This window comes from Nicotiana sylvestris, chromosome 5, assembly GCF_000393655.2.
Source record: "Nicotiana sylvestris chromosome 5, ASM39365v2, whole genome shotgun sequence".
NCBI lineage: Eukaryota > Viridiplantae > Streptophyta > Magnoliopsida > Solanales > Solanaceae > Nicotiana > Nicotiana sylvestris.
In genome coordinates, this window is record NC_091061.1 from 158,035,560 (window position 1) to 158,042,755 (window position 7,196).

The 7,196-nt window shown below is 40.3% G+C and overlaps 1 pseudogene; it reads right to left on the reverse strand.

The window, feature by feature from the left end:
• Nucleotides 1–3,977: 3,977 nt before the first annotated feature.
• LOC104241154 (deoxyhypusine hydroxylase-B-like) lies at nt 3,978–6,851 on the reverse strand (annotated as a pseudogene).
• Between the last annotated feature and the right edge of the window lie 345 nt (nt 6,852–7,196).

Consider the following 7,196-nt stretch of genomic DNA (forward strand, 5'->3'; position numbering starts at 1 on the left):
AGCAGCTGAGGAGGAAACACAAATAGGAACGAAAGACAAAGGTACGTCCGAAACCACAATAGCGGCCTCTGAAATCTGGCCCTCCGTCATGGCAGGTTGCTGATCAACGACAGTGGCAGGAATCTCCATCGAAGGGGCAGATACGACGGCTGGATCCATCTCTTCGAGCGGAGTGGTATCAATCCCCGCCCCAGATCCTGTCAAGGGAGAGTCGTCCAGGTGTATTACAGTTGGAGGGGTTGTCTCGAATTCCACTCGCCGCCTCTTGGACAACCCTTCTTCTTCCTCAGTACGGGGAGATTCACTCGTTAGACGAGCGACACGAGTCGGGACCTCAGTCTGAGAAGTGGCCTCTACACTAATAACCACAGCTGCAAACTCAACTGAAGCAGCCCTCGACGAAGATCGAGCGGTAGGTGCTGCAACAGGGCAAGCAGACATTGCAGGCTGGCGAAAAGCTAATGGAGGATCCCTCGCTCTCCGTACTCTCCCTGGCATCGACAAACAACACATAAGAAACTAAGTGAAAAGAGAGGAAAATATAGCAAATAGAAACGACACCTCACCTGTAAGGGGCATGCGTCCAAATTTTTCATAAAATGTCGACCATGTGCGAACCCCCACCATATGGGGAATGATGGCACTCACCCACTTGCGGATACCTTCGACAGATGGAGGGGGCAATTTCTCAGATGCAAAGATATAATAAGGTTTAGTACTGTAACAGAAAGCGGTCGGGCATCTCACCGACTAAAAACATAAGAAACTTGCACGCAAAGTTCCACTTCTCAGGGAATCCCATTAGATCCGCCGCAATGTGCTTGGTCCACACATAAAAATAATTCTCGTAGAAACGACGGTTAGTCCTGTCGACCATTTTCACCACCAGACTCTTCGACCCCCGAGGACACATGTGGATCATTGTGCCGCGAATAAGTTGAGGGGCGAAGATATTGAGCATGTGATCCAAAGTGATCTCACAACCGGCGAGTTCCGCGAACTTGAGCAATATCAAAAACAGCTTGTACAGGTACGCCGAAAGTTGGGCGGGGCATACCTCGTAAAAATGGCAGAAATCCACTACCAGCAGAGCGAGAGGAAGCGTGTATCCAATGAGAAAGGGGTAGGCGTAGAACACGCAGTACCCAGGGCGGTCGCAATGGACTATGTCGTTCCTTACCGCCAGCTGCATGTCAACATAACTGGGGATTCCCCACCTAGCTTTCAACTCCACAATGTCTTCCTCTTTTATAATAGAGGGGACAAGTTCTGGCTCCACCCCGGTGCAACTGCAGAAGTTGATCCATTCTCTCCCAGGACGAGGCAAGATCTCGGTTACTGATGGGACCTCCTCATCTTCCACCAATTCCACTCCTCCGGCAACCAAAGCAACATTTTCCGGCGCCAGAATTGTGACAGGGAGATCAATGCGTGAAGAATCACCAGCCATTTTGTCAAGATGTTGTGGCAAAAAGATAATGGAAAGAAAGGATGAACGTTTTCAGTCAATTGGGGGCGAATGAAAATTCTGAGTATTAGGAAGAAAGTATATTCGCAAAATTCTTTCAAGCAAAGGGCAAAGAAGTGTATCAATCAAATGATGAGTTCCTTCTATTTATAAGAGACATAAATCTCCCAAGCACGAAACCCAAGAGTTGCCAATCGAATCTGATAGGGCACGAAACGTTTCGGTTCCCCAGGAACGTGTGTCATAATGGCGGCAACCACGAAACAACGTTTCAATCCAAACTACGTTTCGGTTTCGAAACTGCCGCAATGGTCCAAGGATATTGAAAGAGTGCCATCACCTCACTTAAAACCTAAGGAGCATAACTAAAGGATAAGTAGTTAGATTTCTCCTAGATTTGTAGCAATCATGATCCATCTGCCTGCCCAGACAGGGGACGACCCCGACAGACAGAGGGACTAATTGTATTAGTTAAAATTTGACCACTACGGTCAAGCTGACCAACACCCCTTCCAAACGACAAGGTATCGAAAGACGACATGGTCTATTCTACATCCCGCACTCACGATACCCGTCGAGTCAGAAGAAAAAACGCTCATGGGACGACCAAGACGGAAGTAGTGTGAGAGAGCGTCAGGTCAAGTACATAGCAAAGATCCCATGATTATATATAGGGGAAAACAATCTTGTAAAAGGGGGGGCTTCTCGACTTCTTCCTCTCTCCCAAGTTCTCTCTTCTGTAATCTTCATAATAAAAAGAAGAACGAAGTATTCTTCAGAAAAACATGTAAAACAATCTCCCCCATTGATTAATGGGAGCCACAATGAAGAGTTTCAATAAGATTGATTGCCTTTATTTCATCTCATATACTGTTTTTTCGACTAACTCATTGATCTGGGATTTATTATGTTTAACTAAGATTTACCTCTTCATTTTCTTTAATTGATTTGTTCAAAAAGGTTCCAATATTTTTTGAGTCAAACAATGGTAAATGTTAAAGTTTGATTATATTCCAATGAAGGTGAACATCCACATGTTCGCATTGTAACTATCCTAATTAGTTTTCTAAATAAGGGCATGTCAATAACTTCTTAAAACTTATCATAAAGTGTGATTTGGTTTTATGAATGGGACTCCATAAGGCATATGATCTATCTATATATAAATTACAAAGAAGAAAGGGGTTGGATTTGGGGGGGGGGGTTGGGGGATGTTTAGGGGGTGGGGCAATAGACTTGAAAACCCGACAAAAAAGATAGAATTACGATAAAGAAAAAGAGAAACGCCGCACTGGATGATGGCAACTTACTGCAGTTCGCAGGCTTTAGCCCATGCCCTATGCTTTCTTTTCCCCCTATTTTGTCATGTTTATCTCCTGTCGTCAAGGTATTCTGGTCTTTTGAATCGATAAATATTTTTTTTTTTGGCGATTTTCGTCCACTGTTTGATATTCGTATTTGAGTTTTGATTAATTCGGCATTCGTGTAAGATCCATTAAAGAGAAAAATTTCCTATATTGACCTTTTCTTAGACCTAATACTCGAACCAGAGATACTAAATTACTAATTATGGATGGATCTTATATATATGACGATGTCATAGCTCAGGTGAAACATATTACTATATGTTATACTCCTTACATTTTATTTTATGTGATGCTTTTATTTTTAGTCTGATTCAAAAAGAATAATATCGACTCTACGCAAATGCGATGTAGTGAAAGATATTACCGATTATGTGGCCGTAAAATATCTGCCAGCAGCTAGCCAACTCTGCTTGTTAACGAGGTTAAGCCGTAGCTTCCGCCCACAACTTTTGATGATAATCGGAAATAGATAAAAACAGTTTATTAGTCTCTATCTCCATATTCCTTTTTATTCCATCCTCATCTTTAAAGCTTTTTTTCTTCCTTTTTCCCTCCTTATTTTCCAAAAGGGATAACCCTTAACTGGATCTATATCTTATTTTCATTTCATTTTCACGAGTGACAGATTCCATAAATGGACTTTCATGCTAATTGGAATCCTGCTGAGGTCGCACACTTAAAATAGGGCCACTTTGAATTCATGAAGTCACATTTGAACTAAAAAGATGAAATAATCGCTTGTAAATTGAAGTTACCTAATGGAAATTTTGAAGTGCAGGTGAAACACTATTTAACTTTTAAGTGAAATATTGAAATTTTGATTTGAAAGTTTATTTCGACTGAAGACTTTCAAATCTTCAACTTTCATAAAAGACATTTTAAAATGAAGCTCATGTCCAAACACATACATATTTAAAATTAATATACTCTTTATTTTTTTTATATCTTCAACTCAAATGCTGTACAATTGCAAATATGTAATCAAGTGGGTTGAAGAGAATTTAGCCATTGAATATCACATGGTAGTCAACACACTACATGACCCCAATTGGCCATTTTTATGTTTATAGATTCCTTTGTTCTTGTGGCACATGTGCTTGTGTAGCATCAACAGTTAACTGAATTAACCAACACAAAAATATACAAGGGATCACAAGTCACAACTTGAACCCACTAATGGAAACAAACTATACAACTTGCTCACTGCAAAATCTTGCAGCCTATATTTCCTCTCCCATTTCTATTGTTAAGTATCCATAACAGTAAGTCCCTCCCAAAAAGTTAAAAATTAAGTCATAACTAAAGAAAAAGTCAGCCAAAAAGAGAACATTTTTACACTTTGAGAGTATGGTCCTGGCTTTCAATAGATTCCTTCACAAGTTCAATGCTTTTTTGACTAAGAGTCCCATCTTCCTCAGCATCAAAACTAGCATGAACACTGTAGAAAACATACACTAGTACAGCAAGTCCTGAGAAGAATCCGAATCGAACATTCTAAGTAATGAAACCAGTTACAACTGGATCAATTTTAATTGCACATGGAACTGAATTATCTTCTGAGACCAGCAGATGTGACAAGCATTTAGGCAAAGCCAGACACTCTTCCTATGAGACCTGCTCGACATGAGGAATCTGCATGAAGAGAAACTCAAAAGATTTGCCTGATTTCTCGAACTCAAGCATGCTAAGAGCAACTTCACAACTTTGTGAAACAATAGGCTCAGGATCCTTGGCAAAATCCTCAAAAAGTGCAAGACATTCAGCATCTGCTATAGAACCAAGAGCTTCGGCTGCTTCATGTCTAACCATTGGATGCTCATTGACATCTTTAAGAGTCCTAGAGAGGGCATCTGAAGCCTTTTTGTTCTGCAATTGACCCAATACATAAGCAACCTCATGCTTTAATAATTGCACAGATAGCTTCCTCTCCACCATTATTTCGTAGTGCAAAAAGAGCAGCATAGCGTTCATACATGCCCTTTTCTTCACTCAAAAGAACTTCTCTTAGGTCCTCAACAGAGGAATAAGCAGCAGGAGCAGCTGGGTCTACTGACAGAAAGGGTGACGACACCACTGTTGAGGAACTGTCATCAGTTCCTACATTCTTCAGCTCTTTGATTCGACTGAGAGCCAGTTCACATGTCTCTCGGACCTCTTGAGCTGGATCTGAAGCCAAACTTCTTTCTAGAAGTAAAATATTACTTTCTAAACCAATTGCACCAAGTGCCTCTGCAGCCTCATGCCTAACAATGGGATGCAAGGAGAAATCAAATAGAACTCTTTCTAAAGCAGGAATGGCATCAGCATCTTGCATTTGCCCCAATGCGAATGCAGCCTCATGCGCCAAGAGATTTGAGGGGTCCCTTGTCGCATTAATAAGGGCATTTCGTGGACCTGAGCCCCGAAGGTTCCTTAGAGAGAAAAGAGCTCTAAAACGCTCTGAAATTTGTTGCTCTTGGTCCAGCAATCTGTCACATAGAAACTTCTCCATCTCCTGAGAGACTTTAAATGAATTTTTTGGATTATCATCTTGGTCCTCCACTCCAAGTATATTTTCAATCTCATCAACTCTGACCTCCATGTATATGCCTAAGCCGGAGATTGAAACTTCGCAGGAATAATGCTGTCACCCGGCCAAAATTTGGCAATTAGCCTTCAAGAGATTATGCACAGGCTCGGGTAGCAAATATTACTAACCAAGTTTGAATCTTTAACCTATTTCTTCATCACTTCGATACCAAAACTAACAGAATTATGAACCCTGCAATTGAAAAATGCATGTTCAGTACCAAAATGTAATGAAACTATGATTTTATATCTGTTGCATAACTAAGCCTGTGCATCTTTCCTGTTGGAAAGCAAAAGTATAGTGCTAATTTGCAATGCATTATCCAGTCAATTTTTATTATTTTAATTAAGGCCAATAATTATAAGTACATAAAAATCAGGATACTATATAAGATCATTGTGAATCAATTAATCTCAATGTACCAAATAAGAGCCAAGCATATCAATCAATCAACTATGCCTCAATTGCAAACAAAGATGGGGTCAACTATGACACACAAATCTTTACCCATGAAGCATATACAGCAAAAAAAATATCATCAATGAACAAGATATGGGTGGGTGTATTTACATAAACCAATAAAAATCAAGAAAAGAAATACGGAGAGGGAAAAGTCAAACTCAAAAAATCCTATCGAGGGTTTTACACATATCCTTGATAAACTTGTTGAAATACTTATGCAGTTTTTATAATGCTACACTTCAACCAAAGAGATCGAAAGGAGAATTTCCCTTTACAAGACACAACATGTAATACTTCCTCAGCCTAATGACATAGAACACTCCAACGGCTCGGATCCACATAAAATTTTCAAGTTCAAGCAAATCTTTAATAAACACATTAACTGCAGAGTTTACACACTTTTCCGTCTCAGTGCCCAAATATTCACAATGCGGATGCATAATCCAGATCTATATGGATCACATAGACCAGTTGTTTTAACAGTTCTAAGCTAAAGTTTTAATACTACAAGCAACATTCAACAATCTCAGTAATAATATGTTGAGTGCTACCATATAAGAAGCTACTAGCTAATTAACTAACCTCCTCCTATCCTCTTCAAATTACAAATCTATTAAACCAAAAATTCCTAAACGTATTCGTTTAATTATATTATACATCAAAGCCTTCAGTATTAGCCGAAAACAAAAAGAGAAACAGGCACACATAGAATACTATGAACGCACAACACAAACAAACATTCTCATTTTCTAAAATTTACTATATTTCTCTTACTTTAGGAATATCAAACAGTCTTTTAATCTAAAACAATATTAAAAAAATACATGAAAACTGAAATAGTTAGATCCACAAACAGATGAAGTTGGTAACTAGAATATATCCACTAAGCATTCCACATTGTGATCGAACGATATAGAAAGCGAGAAACTTACTTGAAAATTTGGAGCAGAGACGACTCGAGTGCGGCAAGTGAGCTATGTTATGCTTGCAGCGGGAAAAATATAAGACGCGGAGCTGAAGGGGTTTTTAAGTAAGGGTGTCTAACGGGCCGGGTTAACCCGGTTCTGGGCCGGCCCAGACCGGTAAAATCGGAACCGGCCCGAACCGGTAGAAGGGGGCCGGGTGGGGCTGGGTTAAGGGTGTAGGACGGTTTGCACCGTTTACTTTCGAACCACTGGTTACCCGGACCAGTCAAACCCGGTCAATGAACAGTGTTCTTCAACCGGTTAACCGGCTCGGCCCAGACCGATTTAACGGTTTTTTTAAAAAAACTGGGCCCATATTTCTGACCGTTGGCAACGGTCCATTTCAGAATATGGCCGTTGCCCAA